Consider the following 18894-nt stretch of genomic DNA (forward strand, 5'->3'; position numbering starts at 1 on the left):
ATAGCTTCCAAACATTTACAAACACGTGTAAATAGTTCAAATTTGGTGGTCGCTGGTCCATCAGGATACAATTACCTAACCTTCAATGAAGGGGAAACTGTACCCATTACATATAAATCACATTTGTACACGAGCGCTGAAATGCGTTTTCAATCCACTGAAAAAATTCTGACAGCAGTACAGACTGCTGTAGTGAGAGAAAGGGCATTGGCTCTGGGGAAACAAATAATTGTTGTAACTCCAGTACCAACCCTAGAGGCTGTTACTAGAGTAAGCGACCCTAATGCTAAAGTACTGCATCCACGATGGATACAATGGGCTAATTAACTCACTGCAACAGATGTAGACTACAAATTTGATTGTACATTAAAAACACAAGCATTTTTGCATGACCACACTAACATCCAAGATTTATTCACTGGGCAACATTGTGTCTTCTGCAATAGATATAATTTATTTAACATGTCTGATATGAGTGGGATAGTACACCAATTTAAAAACATAGGTTCTGGGCTATTAAATACCTTGTAGACAATTTTCTGAGTTATGCCATCTTTGATACGCTCCGTAGTGGTAAGCGGTTTTTGGAGGGCTTCCCAGGATACCCACTACTACTTGTAGTGGGTATTCTGGTGTTAATTTTCCTGCTACACAATCGATGTCTCAAATTCCAAGGAATAGAGAAAGCGATCTTGGAGCAACATTGCTGTGAATGCATGGTACTCCATCTGGGCACATCTCGGCTTCGGGAGCTAAGCAAGCTTTGGTTTCTGTCGTTCAGATCAGTCCTAGTCAACTGCGTCTTGTCTGTACTCTGCTGCCTATTCTGCGGACACTAATGCTTGTTGTACATCTGTCTAACACTCCCATCGGTTGCACCTCCGGACATGAATGTACTACGAGACCCATTAAAGGCCCATGTAGTGCTGTGTCCTCAGCATATTCTAATTCTGATGTCGGCAGTCTTAGAACCACCATGGAATGCTTCAGCTCCTGTCGGAATGGACACTTGCTCTCTACCAGGCTTACAGGCATCAAGTGCTTCCTCAGCAATGGCTGTGGGAACAGGAGAAGATCACCTTTACTCCATTGACCTGATCCAAGAGGTGTTACAGGGACCATTGTCTGCGAAAGCAAGCAACAGTGATGTTGCTTCTCCCATGCAGGACACACAAACATTTGGCTCTCCATGAGCTGGGAACGATTCAGACTTACTCGAAAACAACCTAAATTGAAATTCAAAAACTTTCTTTTTTGTTTTATTTTTCTCTTTTGCTCTCACTGAGCACTATGGCTTTCGGCGTGCTTGGTTGGAATAGCAGTATATTGACTATTATAGACGACTTATAGCGCTTTTTTAACTTTTGCATAGTTTTTAACACATACCATGTTTTTTGATTTTTTATACTCATATTTTATCAATGAACTTTTTGGTTTTAAAAACAGGCATATTTTAACATTTGTTAAATTTTGTCATCCGGTCGAATAAGGAGTGGGTGTTAGGAACCCCAATGTACCCCAGTATAGGCCTAGGTAGTTGCAGAACCTTTTACTATTCCCTCCTTGGTGAGGTTGTGGGGCTGGTGGGGGCACTGTGGGCTAGCTGGTCTACAGACTAACATATCCTTTGGGGGTGTTTAGAATCAGTATGGACACCAATCCCTTAGTTTATGTTGTCTAAATGCGCAGATCTTTTATAGATTTGTAGGAACTACACCACAGGGAAATCAGCACCCAATACTGTCACTCTCCACAAGCACACGCATACCTAGATAACCCAAACCCTCACCAAGCAGTCACACAAAACACATCCTTGAGAACACCACTCTGCTGTACTCCACTAATCAAACATCACAGACCTCATCACCTATCATAAGCGTGACAACTGTTTCATGGCAGGAACACGGTTCACTCACCCATCCTCACACTCCCTAGATGTCCTGCTCTCACAGGCTGCAGCATTTATTGTGTGGACTGTGCACATAACGAGGGAGGAGACCACACTTTCATCCATTAGTCCTCCTGGTCCTTCACCCTAGACTAGCAAGTAATACTCAACTCCATGGAAGTGCTAACATGCCACTGCCCACTCTTTGCAACGTAGACTACCACCTTTCATCTTATCTATAATTCTTCCAAGCAGTACAAAACCTTCATTGATGTTCCTTGTGTGTCCAACTTTCAGGCATCAATAAAAAAGTCAGGATAACTCTTGTCATTAATGTTCCTAACAGAGAGAGGGATCAGAGTTTTGTCTAGTGGCAGTTTTGACTCGCCATAAAGTAGCGCAGAGGGTTAATATGCCTGCTGCAAAGAACAGATCTGGATTTTATGTGTATAGCTGAGTGAGTTAGTAAAGCCAGCCTTTACCAGCGCTTTAAAGCAACTTAAATGTATGTGAGAGAGGGGCTATGGAGAGATGATGGGCAATTTTGCCAGGTGGTAGTGAGGGCGTCTGAGGAGAAGGTCAGCAGGGAGGGGGGTGGCAAAAAAGATTGTCGCACTTGGCGCCACCATCCACCCTGTTCTCAAGTGTTTTTTTTTCTCTCTTAAAGGCACAAGAGGAAAGGTAAGGGCCAGACCAGACAAATTGGTGCTAGTGGGCCCCACATGCAACCACTGGCTCAAATTAAGCTCTGATGTCAGAAAGGCAATAACATGAACTGGAACCACCGGCATATTTACCCTGGGTAGCAAGCAAAGTTTCAGTGCTGTGTTGCATGAACAGGAGCGTACTTAACAGCACCTAGCAAGGTATGGCACTCTTCAGCTCCCCACCTGCATGGATGCATTTGGGGCTCCCAGCACCAATGAAGGCACCCTTGCCCCATGGCGCAAAGATGCCTGCGTTGTGATCAGCATTGTTTTTGTGAAGGAAGGCATACCTTCCTGCACAAAAACAATCCTAAGAGGCAATTTCCTCTTTCTATGAAAAAAAGAGCCTTGAAGAGATATGTACAGTGTAGGTACATATATGTGGAGTTAGGTATAGAAAATCTAAACTAACCTACCTGTCGATATTTTATTTTGATAGTCTTGTCAACAATTTTGTGTCCCATTGACATTGTTGATTCGACATTCAGGGGGCACACTTGATTTTGCTTAACTTTCCTATAATTTAGCACCATTTCAGAGGGAAAATTGCACAATTTCACATATGTGAAATGCAGACATCACGCTTAGGTGTACCATTTCAATCCATGAAGACCATTAGAGCAATTCCTTATTGGCATGGCCCATTAGAGAAGGTTGCTCTGGTCAAAGATGTGCAGAATTAAAAATGAAGGTGATTTTAAAGTGGAGCGATAGGAGGAAACATGCCACTTTCTTGTATGGGTTCTTATAAAACGGATGATGAACATATGGGACCAATCTAAACAAATATTTGAGGAGGAACTAACTAGGAATGTTACAGCCAAACAATTATCCCACTTCTCCAAACTTAATTAAAATAGTCTTAATACATAACAAATAATGTTTGGTCTGGGTCTAATGTATTCACTCCTGTAAAAATTCACTGGTTGGACAAGTCCCCCAAGAACTGCAAAAATTTTGAGAGTGATCTGGAAACATATCAGTGACTTCACTAGAATTTCCCTGAAGGCATTGGATTTTGGTACAGGGCTTAAGCATATTTTAGCGAGTTACTTATGTGTCAACTACAGCACACTCCTGAGATACGTGAGTTGGGGATGTTGAGTAAGAATAGGAAAGCACAAATTTACATGCAGTGGCGTAGCAAGGAGGGGCGGTTCACTCCAGGCCGCACGAGATTTGGGTTCGGCGGCCGGTGCCACCCCCCTTACCTGTGGTCGTCCCAAATCGCCAGCATCCCCCACTCTTAGCTATGCCACTGTTCACCAGAAAGTCCTAGAAATTTGTTATGATAGGACCACAAATCCCAATAGAGTTAATGCCACTCCATACCTAGACCATTGTAGTCAGTTTCTAACACATCTAGTCTTGGTCTAACATGGCCCGTTGACCGTGTTTGGAGCTTAAACCATTTAGGCACAATTTATTATTTCAAACATTAAAAATTCATACTATTGGAATCGCTTCTCGGGCTGTTGGCTAAGATCAAGTGTAGTATCTGTTCTTATCAGTTTAATATCTGATACCTCCTCTACCTGGTTTATATTATTCTATTTTTGTATTTTTGGTGTCATTTTATTTAGTAAAGTTTACTCCATTTTTCTAATTTGGTTTGGTATTTGTATTGTGTTTGTTTTGACTTTATTACTTTTTCGGTATTGCATAAATACTTTACACATTCCCCTAGGATAAGCCTGCCTACTGTCTGCTCTGTGCCATATGTACCAGGGCATACGCTCAGGTTAATGTAATGTCTTTAAGGGTACACCCTGACAGGGATTATGTAGTAATCACTCCAGGCTGGTTGAGATGTTTTAGGAGTATTTATTGTAGATCAACAGTACAGCCCCACCAGGAGCAGCTAGCATGCTGGTCAGCCCATTTCAAACTGTAGTTTCCAGACACCAACACTCCATATTACATCATCCATACAGGGTTCCACTGGTGGAGCAGTGGATGATATGAAAAGCACTATAGCTAAGATACAACAGATTATGATTACTACTGGAGGTGGGTAGACATACCCTCAACTAATAACCCAATTTCTTTACAAATTCCCAATTAGGACAAATACATAAGCTGCAGATACAGGTCAGTCCGTACTACTCAATTCCCAGGCTGTGCCAGAGGGCATGCAAGAAGAAGATAATTGTAAATCACACTTGTCTATTTAAAGAGCAGCAGGTCAGTTTTCTGCACAATAGATCATATAACTGTTTATGTGCATGTGTGTCTCTGTCAGCTTTTTCTGATAGAATACCTGCTTCTTGTTGCTCAGTACAAGAAATGATAGTGACGTCAGCTATTGTGCCACTTCATAGGCAGAAGAAACTGTAAGTTGAGTGTTTCAATGAGGTTGAGGAGGATGTCTCTTGTTTTTTGAGCTTGCTATGTCTGGGAGGTTGTAGTCACCCAAGAGGGTGGTATGGGCATGTCACATCGATGAGGTGGCGAGAAAACATGACAATTCATCAATGAAGTTTTTGTACTGCTTGGAAGAATTATAGATAAGATGGAAGGTGGTAGTCTACGTTGCAAAGAGTGGGCAGTGGCATGTAATCACTTCCATGGAGTTGAGTATTACTTGCTAGTCTAGGGTGAAGGACCAGGAGGACTAATGGATGAAAGTGTGGTCTCCTCCCTTGTTATGTGCACAGTCCACACAATAAATGCTACAGCCTGTGAGAGCAGGACATCTAGGGAGTGTGAGGATGGGTGAGTGAACCGTGTTCCTGCCATGAAACAGTTGTCACGCTTATGATAGGTGATGAGGTCTGTGATGTTTGGTTAGTGGAGTACAGCAGAGTGGTGTTCGCTAGGATGTGTTATAGTTAGTGAGATGTGTGCATGATTGGGTCTATGTTTTGTGTGAATGCTTTGTGAGGGTTTGGGTTATCTAGGTATGCGTGTGCTTGTGGAGAGTGACAGTATAGGGTGCTGGGTGAGGCACATGAATGCTTTATCTAAACTGTAAAAATCAAAATACGTCAGAGCAGTTCAGCCCTTTTAGTACAGAAGTAACATACTACTGTCTGGCAAAAGGTTACAATCATTGACAAGTTTTCACATAATAGAGAGCATTACAATAAATTGGGATCAAAATACCATCCAGATATAGAAAAAAGTGCAAAGCTGAATAAAGCACCCATGATGAGAGGTGTATCTAGAATGACCCACTCGCTTCAGAAAAAAAGAGTCATTCAAGGGCAGCTCAGAGAGAAAAGCATATTATAAAGTAAAATGTTATTTTTCATCTGTGGCTGTATGTGCAATGATAAATACATAAATACGTTCTGGCCTGGGGAATCCGTATTTAACACTCTTGGCTCACCTGCTGGGTCTCATAACTCATCTGACACTTCCCCATCCAGGGAAGATTGCTGAAAATCCTTCTATATTTCTACGTAAAATTGAATAATATTTCAAATAAAAATGCCAGGCTGAGGATAAACAGTAGAGCTGGGTATTCTCATCTGCTGGAGGCAGATCCATGAATATAAATTAAAGCGCATAAACTCCACTGGAGAGTATAGTTGCCTGGAGTCGGCCTACTGCTCTCCACAGACTGTAAATGACTTTCATGAAACTTCCTGCCCAGTATTTGTCGTAATATTTCAGGACAAGCAATACTTGTATGATATACTCCGGGGTATACTCAGGACTTTATGATAGTTTTTGCATCAAAGGTAATCTATAAAAATCTATTGAAGGAGCTGAGTTTCATGTTCCGGGTCCACTCTGGAACCTCGGGTCGATGGTTCTGTTTATCAGCATGAAAGCATAGGGGCAGAGAAATTGTTAGCAAATCAATCATTTCAGTTCCAATTTACTATGACTCTTAAGAATAACAGACTCCCAATTAAGTTTAGTCGGTTTCTTACAAAGCCAAGAATAAATGGACGTTCACGCACCTCAAAGTGTGGGTGTAGAAATCCATTGGAACTAATACAAAGCCAAATCTATGGATAAAGTTAAGGCAGTGCAACATGCACAAAATTATTAGTTCGAGATTCATGACACAAAAGATTATCAAGCAGACATCCAGATTTCCCTGTGGTGTAGTTCCTACAAATCTATAAAAGATCTGCGCATTTAGACATCATAAACTAAGGGATTGGTGGCCATACTGATTCCAAACACCCCCAAAGGATATGTTAGTCTGTAGACCAGCTAGCTCACAGTGCCCCTACCAGCCACACAAGGAACTCTGCAGCCAGCTTTTAATTGTAAGTTATTGCTAAACACAGCACCCCACCCCCTGAGGTCAGTCCTCCCCGTCCCCCCAGGTCAGCACCTGGTGCGGCTGCACCAGTCGCTCTCCCATAAATCCAGTACTGCAGTAGAAGGAAAGGAGGAGGAAGAGAAATATGGAAAAACAAAGACAAAATGATGACTAAGAACCTGCAAGAGTTCAATAAAAGGCAGGGAGGATATGATGATGGAAGGAAGAGACAAATCAAGACTAGGCAGCCTTTGTATTCGGCACTCCCGACATTCGTCAATGCCAGCTGCAAGAAAAACATTGGTCCCCAGCACTTATGCCATGTAGATGATTCCTAGCCACCACCTAGCATTGATGACAGTAAACAACTTGGGGCAGATTTACAAGCCCCTTGCGTCACTTTTGCGCCGCAGTTGCGTCACTTTTGTGACGCAGTGGCAGCATAAAAGTTGCTGCCCTTTTACTAGGGAGATGCGTCACGTTGTAAAGCCCTGTGCCGCATTATACCTACACCAGGTATAATGTATGCAGGGTGGGCGTTCCCATGAAAAAAGCCACGTAGAACTGGCGCAGAGAAATTTACAAGATTTCACTGCGTCACTCTACGTCTTCACTGCGTTAAAATCCCTACGCCTCCTCAAACCAGTCGAAAGTATTGACGCAGGGCATTCTACATGGGACCTACTGATGTTTTCTGGCGCATGGCTGGAGTTGCGTCACTTTTGTGACAAACTCCAATAATGTGTCACTTTTCCTCCAACAGATGGGTCAGAATTTCTGACGCATCTGTAATTCCTTGTGCCATGGTGCACTGCACTGTATTTTCAATATAGCGCATCCAAGATGCCACAAGGACATTTGGAGGTGACGCAAGAAAGCTGACACATCTATGCAGATGCGTCAGTTCCTTGTAAATCTGTTCCCTTGTTAATGAAGAAGCACGTTGACTTAAAAGCCGGATCTACTGGCCTTGCCAATGCTTGTTCTACATGTCTGCGTCTGTGGGGTCCTGTAGTGACTCCTGTGTTGATTGGCTGGGGGGGGGGGGCACATAAACCTATTTGTTGATGTTATTAAAACGTGAACATTAAGCACCCATTCCTCTTTTTTTTAATTACTTTCTCTTCACAAAATGAATTCTGCTGTCGTAAAAACTGGTACCATAACTGGCACAGAGCACGGATAAAAGAATATTTCTCTAGTATGACATGGATTCCTGTAAACGGGTGCATTTGTACTAATGCCTGAGAACCATCTGCTCCGTGAATGTATGCCAGGGATTGCTTGAAGCCTTGATGGCGCACCAGCAGGGCACAGTGCGAAATGTGCGAGCGGAAAAATGAGATGTGCGCGCGCATTGTGCGCCGGTGCACGCGCTGCAGAAGTGGGACTGAATTATACGCGGTGTTGTGAGGTAGGTAATAATGTGTACCTTCGTGGATAAGGGCGTTTATACCCATCGGAGTGTACAAACACTATTCAGCGAGATAACTTTATAATTTCATTTTTAGAGCCTTGACAAAAATCAATACCCAGTAAATTTAGAGATTACCACCGCTGTGTTTAGGGCCCATAAATGCATTCCTGTGAAACTCAGTAGTAAGCGTATACCAAATTTAGAAACCCAAACTAAGCTTTTTCTTGCTTGATTCAATCTCTATATGCTGTCTATCTGAGTTCCCTGGCATTGCATTTCTACATTTCTACAAAGCCGTAGAATATTTGTATTCTGTCTTGCAACCCGGCACGGGCAGGTAAGGGTTACTAGACATTACCCGTGGTGGTTGAGGTGGTTTGCCCCTTGATGTGCTGTGGGCAGGGGCGGTTCTAGGCTCATGGCGGCCCTGGGCAGGGAGCGTAGGTAGGGTGCCCCACGGAGGAACGCAGGCGCTGAGGCTAGTGAAGGGTGTTTGGAAGTGGAACAGAGCCGGAGGCTGCCAAATCCCTGCCAGCGACCGCCACGCAAATATGTATCCATCCTCAGAGGATTATTATATTAAGGATATATATTGGCGTAGTGGCCCCTGGGGTTTGGCGGCCCTGTGTAGTTGCAAAGCTTCACATGCCTAAGGCCGCCCCTGCTGTGGTCCGTTCAGTGCTTAATTTGAGCCAGGGGCTTCCGGTGCTCAGCAACGGCATTTACTCAACATCAGCTTTTTTAATGAGCACCAGTTAAGGACACATTTATTTAAGGGGAGATTAAGGGATTTGTCCAGAATCACTGGATGTTGAGCTGAGCCAAGACTTGAACCTGGTTCCTGAACTGCAAAGTTTGCAGCTCTGGCCATTATGACACATCCTCTTCCCATTTTCATGGTTAGTAGTTGGTTCTGTTTTAGGAGGAGCTAGCAGGAGAAATGCACTGGTGCAAGCTGCCTCCTGACGAGAGCCCCCACCACTTTTTTTTTTACAGATTAACCATTCTGTCCATCCTACTGTCACTTCTTGAAATTGGGCCAAGTTCAGCCGCAATTGACTCTCAGGTAGCAAAGGCTGCCAGTTACTGGTCAAGCACCAGACCCATTAATCTTAATGTCCAGCTCAGTGCTTGGCTTTACCAAAAAGAAAGTAAGGTAATCACACATTTGCAATAAATTCTACACAATTCAATGATCACACAAGTCAGGTTTCCTGAAAGCGATCCCTTGAAGGTGCTACACCCTCACTGCTTCCTCTTCTACTCCTTCCGGGGTGGCTCTCCCCTAACTCTGGATTCCTGCCCCTTCATGCTATCAAGAGTAGCATGAATGAAGCTTAAGGGCAGTTTATATGTGCCCAGAATCAATTACGAGCAGTTTCCATTTGATCTTACTCCTTCTTTGGATGGCTGATACCTTACAAGTACTGGTTCAGTTCCTTGTACTGGGGATGGCTCTCTCCTTCCTTAGCAGGGTTTGTGGTGAGTGATCAAGTCCACTAGAATGTCGGAGCCGGGCCCAGGCCTGGTCTAATAGCATGTGTGACCACTATTGGTCGAGACATCTGTGAGGGCTGAGCTTAGCCTGGAGCAGGTGTGGGCTGAGCTGCCGTAGTCCACATCTGGTGCAGAGATGCTGAAGCAGGTACAACCGGAGGGTCGGGTGGTTGTAATCTTGGTGGCCGCTGTCCAAATTGGATGAAAGGTGGTACAGCTCCGGCTGAGCATACACTAATTTCATAATTACAGCCCTATCCAGGTTACAACAATCACACAGTTGCGGTCCTTGATTGGGTTGGTGGTAACCACATAGTTGCAGCTATCTTCTGGGCCTTCAGTGAGCTAAGGATAATGTTGTATTTTCAAGTCACTCAGATCGGTCACACGTATCTCTTTTTTAGTATTTTTTCATCCTTCAGCATTTGCATATACTATTTCAATTTAGTCAATAACCTGAGAACCTTACACTAACAGCTGATAAAAGGTTTTTCCTTTAATATGTGCTGTGAGCAGTGGCCTCTTAGCTCGAGGCTCTAATATTCACACCTCCTCATGCCTTGCCCTCACTCATCACCTCTGCAACAAGGAATGGAAACAAGTGCTGGTGTGACACAGTAGCGACTGGCACGGTCAGGGGTGGTGGGGGGATGAAGAAAAAGAAATGCACTTACGTCTTCACGGCCACGTTTCTCTTCCGCCGTCTCTCCCCGATGAGTCCTGTTGGAATGTTAGCAGAAAGCTAACCTAATCCTCCCCTAAGCCAATCACATTGGTCTGAGCGAAGTTGTTCGGCACTCAGACAGTGATTGGAGCCCTGTACATGTTCTCTACCCTGGCTGGAATACAGCCAGATGGAGAACATGCAAAGTGCGCATGACTTTTTGGCCGGCCCAAAACGGCAGGCCAAACCGTCATGCGCACTTACGAGTGCCCACGACTCCTCCGCCTGCTCTGTGAGCAGAGCAGCCCAGCCCGCCCAGCCCTTACCACAAAACTGCCTCATCAGGGAAAAATAATGTGATAATAACCTTGTGTTAGTATCATTTTATTTTTCCATTTTTACACTGATGAAAAGGAGTGGGGCGATGCTCCTCCGCCTTAGCTGTGTAGCAGCACTAGTGTAACATTCAGGAAGAGAAAATCAAACTTGTTCCCGCCACGCAGTGTTGTCATCAATGATGTCATTTTATTGTTTCCAAAATATGTTTATTGGCATTTTAAGAAAGGAAACAGTACGGTTGTATTAATTAGTTCAGGAGGTCATTTGCTTTGCACTCTATCCTTAAACATCTGTCCGATGAACATCATTGCAATACCACAGTATCTATACAAATATTCAGCAGTTATGTAAAGTAATGTAATGTAATGTAAAGTAAATTTGTAGAGAGCACTGCAACCCATCAGGCATCCTGGCGCTAAAGAGGGAAGAAGACAGTAAAAGAACAGCTGTGACCAAAAGCAGCTAAAGATTACATTCTAGGAAAAAGCCAGGTCTTTATTTGTTTACGAAAAGGCAAAAGATCATGTATTTGTCGCAGCTCCAGAGGTAGCTTATTCAGTGAGTGCTATAGATTGATTGGTATTATCTCTTATATATTAGCCCCTCTTGGCAACATTATAGTCTGTGTTGATGTGCATATTTTATGAGTTGTCCGGTTGTTGTCCAACTTATTCCATGCATTTACATCTACACATATCCATATATTTAACCATTCAATTTTGCTTGGTGCTCTGGGAGTCATGGTCGTGGAGGCAGACCTACTAATACTGCCAACATTTTACACAATAAAAGAAGACAATTTGGATTCTATATCCTTTGAATACGATTCCATACAAACAAACAAACCAATAAAGAAACCATAGTGTCGCCCAGTTAGTATGTATAGGTAAACTTTCAGGAGAGTGTCCTATAGGATAATCGACCACTGGTGTGAATATGTCGAACCGGGTTGGGTGTTGTGGTGGGGGAGTTGTATGTGGGCAAAGCCTAGCTTGTCAGTTCGGGCATTATTATTAACACTCTCAGTAGTTGGGCACGGTGTGGATTCTTTCGGGGTCTCAACTAATCATGTAGTCGACTAGGTGTCTTCAGTCCTTGCGGTGAGATATGAATTCCATGCCCTGAGAACTTCCGTCCACTCTTCCGCTATTGGGCGGCGTCTGAGGCCTTGGGTGTCCTCTCTTTTTAATGCCCTCTCTTCTGCCCTAGCCAATGCTTCTACATGTTTCTACCATGATACTGTTGTGGGACTCATCTTGGCAATACCGTTTAAAGCTATGCAGCGATTTGCTAATATCAGAGCTAGATTTATGAATCTGGCGCCAACTTTGCGTGCTTTGGGCCTAGGAAAGAGTCCAAGCAGGCAGATCTCTACTGAGCGTTCCAGGGCCCCAATAATTGTGTCGATGACCGCCTCCCAGTATCCCCTCAGTCTTGGGCAACCCCATGCCGTATATGAAAATCCCACATCTGGTATCTCGCATCTATTGCAGGTCCTGGGTTCCCCTCCATGCATAATCCTGAGGCAGGGTAGGGCATGTATGCCATATGTAGGTAATTACATTTTATATATTTGAAACAGGTGTTCCTCGAGATACTCTTAGGACATTCAACAAATCTAATCCACTCTGCCTCTGTCAGGCCTCTGCATATCAGTAATGCCCACTTATCTCTTACCCTTGACAGCGATCCTGTAACCATTTCTAGTTGCGCCCTATGGAGCCATTTTAGAAGATGTTGAGCTGACCCTAATTTCCCCAATGCCTGTAAAACTGCATGGGTTTCTGGTTCATCCCTAGCTACTATTTATGCCCCTGATTATTGCTTTTAGGCGTGTTCGATCATTTTCCTTCTGGGTTATTCTATTTATATAACCTGATCTAGGGATGAATTTGGTGCCTATATGTTTTCTCCATCACTATCTTCATCTACAATGGAAAAGTAAACGATTTACAAAGGAGGATTGTCACCCTTTGTGGGGATTTTCTCCTTGCTGTGACCTTCTAAAGGAGACACTTGATACTGTTAATATATATTGTTTTTCTGCACTATGGCACAGTGAATATTGAGCGGAGTCACTCTTTCCCTGGGCAATTTAGAGGGCTACTGAAGGGCCACTTCGATGTCCAGTCCTTTACAAAAAGTTCCCATGTATCTGGGGCTCCTACTTCCAATCCCTGAAGCAAGACCAAGGTGGAGGCATTATGGGACAATAGTTTATCTTTATTGTAGTAAAATACTGTGATTCCCACTCCTGTGAAATGTCAGTATTTGGGTGTTCTTTGTTATTCTGTTCCGGCTGGAGAATGTTGTTGTTATTACAAAAGACAGTGGACCCTAGTATTTGAGGAATCAGGGTAAAAATAAACATACGCTAAATAGCCAATATGTACTTTGTCCAGCCGGACAGAAGTTTATTTTGGGGTTACAAACAATAACAATGAATCAGAAGTAATGTCAAGGGGGCACAGCCTGTGACCCAGAGGGAACAAGACAAAACAACAATTTTCAGGCAAGTGCGAACAAGGCGGTCTGTGTACTAGTATTCAGTGTACAGACTTGATTGCTTTAAGGTACTGGCTTACGAGTGTGTCATTCCCATAGACCAGTCTTGACAGTACTAAAGATTGAACCGCTGTTTCAAGGTCTCCTAGCGATATGAAAGATTTTAGTTTTCTTAGAAAGAAAGAGCAATGTAGGTTAGCTCTTCTGATTGCAGCTTGTATGTGAGTTCACATGTTTAGATTTGGGCCTAGTATGATGCCTAGAGAATTTATGGAGTCCCAGAGGTTTAGGGTGCAGTTTAGCCATTTGAGGTTAGGAGACCAAAGTTGTGGTTGATGAGATCTAAGGGGTGAGGTGGGGAGCGGAGAAAAGATTGAATTTGGTTTTCAGCTGATCTATTTTTAGATGGTTGTGTGCCAGCTAGTCCTGTGTTTTCCTCAGGGTGTCATCCAGTATCCGGATATCCTCTTGAAAGGAGAGTTTACTGTAGAACTGAGTATCATCAGCATGTGTGTGGTATGAGATATGTGATTGTTTAAGGATTTCAGTGAGTGGTTCCATGTAGAGATTGAAGAGCGTTTGTGAAATTGTAGATCCTTGCGAATCACCCCTGTTGATGTTTGCTACATCAGACAGGGTGGTGCCTATTTTGATTTTTGATGTTGTAGGTTGGGCAAGAAGGAGGTAAACCAGTTAAGGACAGCTCCTGATAGGCCCATTCTAAATTCAAGAGTTTCTCTGAGGTGTTTGTGGCTGACTTTGTCAAACGCTGCTGATAAATTCAGAAGTATTAGAAGGCAGGATTTGTTTTGTTCTGGTGATGCTTGTATTTCAACTAGGATGTTTGGAATGGTGACCTCAGTAATATGCTCTGGTCTGAAACCTGATTGGTGTTTGTCTAATAAGTCAAAATCCTTGATGTGTTCGCATAGCTGACGGTGGGCACATTTTTCTACCAGTTTAGCCAGGAAAGGCAGATTGGATACAGTTCGGAAGTTGCTTAAGTCTTTCTGGTCAGTGCCTGTTTTTCTTAGTAGGAGAGATATTTGGTCCATTTTCAGGAGAGCTGCGTTTACAATTTTCATCCATAAGGGAGTGACAGATTGGTGACTCTTTTTCAGTAGGTGGGAGGGAATGGAATCATCGAAATGTGTGGTAGGTTTCATTGACTGAATGGTTTTCTGGATTTCTCCCAAAGACAGGGATTTGAAACTGTTCCAGAGGCTGTATTTATTATTGGGACAGTTGTGCTGTGTTGGTCTGTATTCTCTGAAAACTTCCATGTGTGCTGTGAGAGTAGGGTTAAGGGATTCCCTAGGTTAGGTACTAGCTTGGCTAGGAATAGAGTTTCTTTGTTTATGATTTTATCTTGAAAGAAAGTGGAGAGGGCGTTACAGATGCAAGTCGAGTTGTGTGCAATTGTGGGTTCTGAAAGTTTTCCTTTTTTTTATTATGTCAAAGAGTGTTCTGGGCTTGTTCTTCACTCTTTCTAGTTAAGATCTGAATGCTGTTGTTTTTGCATTCAAGATAGCCTTTTTGTTTGAGATTCTGTACATTTTCAAATGTTGAGATGAGTAATGCTCGGGTCCTTCCTCCAAAGTCGGTCCAGATGTCTTAGTTGTCTTCTTTCCTTGTTTATGTTTTGCTTAAACCACAGCACTGAAGGTTTTGTCGATTGCCTTTTTAAATAGCAAATGCGAAATGGATCACTTGAGCTGAGTAACCAGGGTGTGCTAAATTTGTGTAGTATACTGATAAAAAACCCTCATTCACGTACAAAAGTCGGAAAGACGGCATATCCTGATTCTCCGGCCTGCTCTTAAAAACGTGACAAAAAAACAAAATCAATGCCAATACCGTGACTTCTACTAAAGAGAATTGAATTGAGTTGCACAAAGAATTAAACTGAGCGCAGATTTGGACAATTTATCAGAATAGATCACTGTTTATTTATATGTTTTTTAGGATTTTTGTTGGTTATTATTCACCAAAGATACACAAAGAAAATTACAGAACAAACAATACATGATACAATTTTCATAAAAATTACATTAGCCTAAAAATGTGCACAAATAACACAATCTTTCATACTTGGTTGATCAACATCAGCATTCAAATCTCACACTCAAACACAACCCATACATACAAGTCAATATTTACAATTTTGAATGTCACAAAATAGAAATTTTAAAGTACACCAAAGAAACTCGTTTGGTTTGATCAGGAGATATTAGACAATATCAAAAAACTTAGTGAATTGAAATCTTATTGTGTAGACTAGCGGTCTACGCGTTTCGAACCAGGATGATAAGTTTGAGGGCAGAAAAAGTGAAGAAACGGGACACCCTACGTATGGTGCGCAGTGAGAGGAAAGAAGAAGATACCACAGAGCTAACCTGGGAGTGAAGGGTGAGTTGAGAATTAAGTTTTATGCCTAGTGTTTTGACTGAGGGGGAGGGAACAGGAGAGGGACCAAGAGAGGCAGGCCAAAAGAGAGGGGACTAGGGGCTGGATGAACCACCCGTCAACACCAGCTCGGTTTTATCAGGGTTGAGTTTAAGGTGGTTGTGGTTCATCCAGTCCCTGATATGGAGCATAACAGATTGAAAGTTTAGGACAGCAGAGGGAGAAGAGAGATTGAAGACAAGCTGGAGGTCGTCCGCATAATTAAATACGGCGACCTCCATCTGTTGAAGGGAGAAAATCAGGGGGGCAATATAAAGATTAAACAGGAGGGGGGAGAGAGAAGAACCTTGGGGGACCCCGCACTGAACTTTCCGGACGTCCGCTGTGAAGTCACCCAGGCGAACGGCCTGGGTCCGGTCACTCAGGAAGGAGGATAACCAGACCAGGGCAGTTCCCCCGATCCCCGCCGCCTTGACACGTGAGAGTAGAATGGTGTGATCCACCGTATCAAAGGTGGCTGAGAGATCAAGGAGCACAAGGGCCTGGTGCTGATTGGTGTCCATACCCTCCCTGAGGGTGTCTAAGACCGACAAGACAACGGACTCCGTAGAGTGTGCGGGGCGGAAGCCAGCTTGACGGGGGGCGAGGGCTCCATGCTTCTCCACAAAGGAGCTCAGAGCGCAGGTGACGTGGCGCTCGAGCACCTTGGCCAAAAATGGCAGGAGGGAGATGGGACGGAAATTGGCAGGGACAGAAGGATCTGCCCAAGGTTTTTTCAAAATGGGCACGATTACCGCGGACTTCAAGGGGTTGGGAACTATGCCTTGAGCAAGAGAGCTGTTGAGGAAGTGAAGGGGAGGGTCTGGGCAGGAGACAAAGATATGGCGGAGGATGTGAGCAGGACAGGGGTCGAGCGGGGAGCCCGATTTGACCAAGGGCACCAAGGAAGTCAAGCTTTCCCGAGTGATAGGAGGAAGGGTGGTGAGTACGCCCTTGGGGGGGGGGACATTGGGGATCAACAAAAGAGGGGAAAGGGGAAGGGATATTAGCCTTGATGGTGGCAATTTTATGAATAAAATAGTTGTTGAGAGAGAGGCAGAGTTCTTCGGACGGGGCTGGTTTGAGGGTAGTTCTGTCCGAGAACGCCAGGTTGTGGACGATGGTAAATATCTCCTTGGACTGGTTTTCCGCGGCTAGGATTTTGGAGGAGAAATAAGATGTTTTGGCCTCCAAGATATCTTTTTTATACTGGATAAGGATGTTGGTATATTCCAGTTTCAAAGTGGGGCAGTAGTTTCTCCTCCATGCCCGCTCTGCGCGGCGTACTGTTCATTTGGTGGCCTTAAGCTCATCATTGAACCACCGATTAGCGTCCTTGTCACGTTTGGAAGTGATGCGTTTGAGCGGGGCAACGGAGTCGCGGCCATGGGAGAGCCACTGATCTATGGCATCAACCTGGGAGGCGGTGGTGAGGCCCTGAAGAGAGGGGAGAGAGGAGGTGAGAAGGGAGGAGAGATTCTCAAGGTTGACACGGCCCCATGAACGAACCCAGGTGTTTTTGGGCCGGGGGGGCTTGGCTGGGGGGTGGATGGGAAGGAGAAATGAAATCAGGTGATGGTCAGACCAAGAACAAGGAGAAATAGAAAGTGATTCCACAGGGCAGTTCAGGGATCAGATCTGGTCGAGCAGATGACCTTTAGTGTGGGTGGGGGAGTGAACATGGGATGTGAAGTTAAGGGAGTGAAGGGTTTCAGAGAATTCCTTCGATGACGGACATTCGGCGGGGTCGGAGGGCCAGAAATTGAAGTCGCCAAGGAGCAAAATGGAGGAATTGTTGACTGTAATGGTGGCCAGGACCTCCAAGAAGTCGGGGAGGAACTGTAGGGGGGACTGAGGGGGGCGGTAAGTGAGGAAGCAGGTCAGGGGGGGGGAGGTGGAGACTGTGCGGATCACCAGAAATTCGGTAGTCGCAATGACCGGCAGGGATAAAATTTGAAAGGGAAGATCGGTACATGCGATGACCGCCACGCCGCCCCCGGCTCTGCCTGAAGGGCGATCCGCCCTGAGGGCATAGTAGGTGGCCGGTAAGGTGGATAGAAGGGCAGGGAGGGAGTCATCGCAGAACCAGGTCTCGGTTAAGAAGAGAAGATCGGGGGCATGAAGATCCAGCAGGACCGAGAGTTCATGGGCGTGAGCAACGGCAGACCGGGTATTGAGGTAGAAGGCCGTAAAGGCTTTAGGGGTGGATAACGGAACAGTGTTGCAAGACATAAGAGAGGTATCGGCTGTAGAGAAAGGACAGAGAGGGGGAGTGGGGGGAGTGAGACCAAGGGAGGAGATGCGAGAGCAGATAGAGGCCGAGATGGGCCAAGGGCCCTGGTAGCTGCGGAGTAGGTCCGGGGTGTAGGTGATAAGCGGGGCAGAGTGACATGCCCTTACTCCCGGCCTGTCGCGGACGGGCGCAGACGGGCTTGCCTTAGGCGCGCCTTCGGCGCGCAATCGTCGCGCCCGCTGCGCTTCCTACCAAGACACATGATTTATAGCAGTAGGGCAAGATGTTGGAGGGGGTGTGGCCAACAGAGGGGGCGTGTCTCGTTAGCGCGCCGCGCCCTCGAGAATGGCGGCCAAAAGAAGGGAGTCGTTGCAGCGTGTAGCGCTGTTTAAAAGATGCCAAAGAGTACAGGTAGGTGGGGAGAGTAATAGGAACACAATATCACAATAAAGTTTTTAAAATCAAAGTTATTGCTCGCTCCCGGCTTTTCGCCTCAGGAGTCCAATCGTTAGTGCGGCGTTCACACAACTAGATATACATTTCATCAAAGAAACCTAGGGGCATAGAAACCTAGGGGCATATTACCAAGGGCCGGCAGTACAATTATCGCCGCTTTACGCCCTAGCGTATTTACAAGGACACGCTAGTGCGTGTTTTCTTGACTTAGCTCCCATTTTTCACACGCTGTGAAAACAACATGGGAAAATATCGCAAAGGCAGCTTTGTGATATTAACGAGGCGTAGCAATAATTTAAATCGCTCTAACTCTGCCTTAACTCAGGAATTTAACATCTGTTAAATTCCTGACTAAGGCATACCTAACATGGGAGGTGGATTGTGGGGCTAAGGCCACAGGGCCTATCATCAAGCTTATCGCCGTTTTCCATGGAACATCGCAGGAAAACCAGCAATCTTCAATGGAAAACCCCGCTATTGCCAGAATATTTATCGCCGTAGCGCTAAGCATTGATAATACA

The 18894-nt window shown here is 44.7% G+C and overlaps 1 pseudogene; it reads left to right on the plus strand.

The window, feature by feature from the left end:
* The first annotated feature begins 4054 nt into the window (after nt 1–4054).
* LOC147683858 (U2 spliceosomal RNA) lies at nt 4055–4162 on the plus strand (annotated as a pseudogene).
* Nucleotides 4163–18894: the final 14732 nt, after the last annotated feature.

Source organism: Lissotriton vulgaris, chromosome 11 (genome assembly GCF_964263255.1).
Source record: "Lissotriton vulgaris chromosome 11, aLisVul1.2, whole genome shotgun sequence".
Classification (NCBI taxonomy): domain Eukaryota; kingdom Metazoa; phylum Chordata; class Amphibia; order Caudata; family Salamandridae; genus Lissotriton; species Lissotriton vulgaris.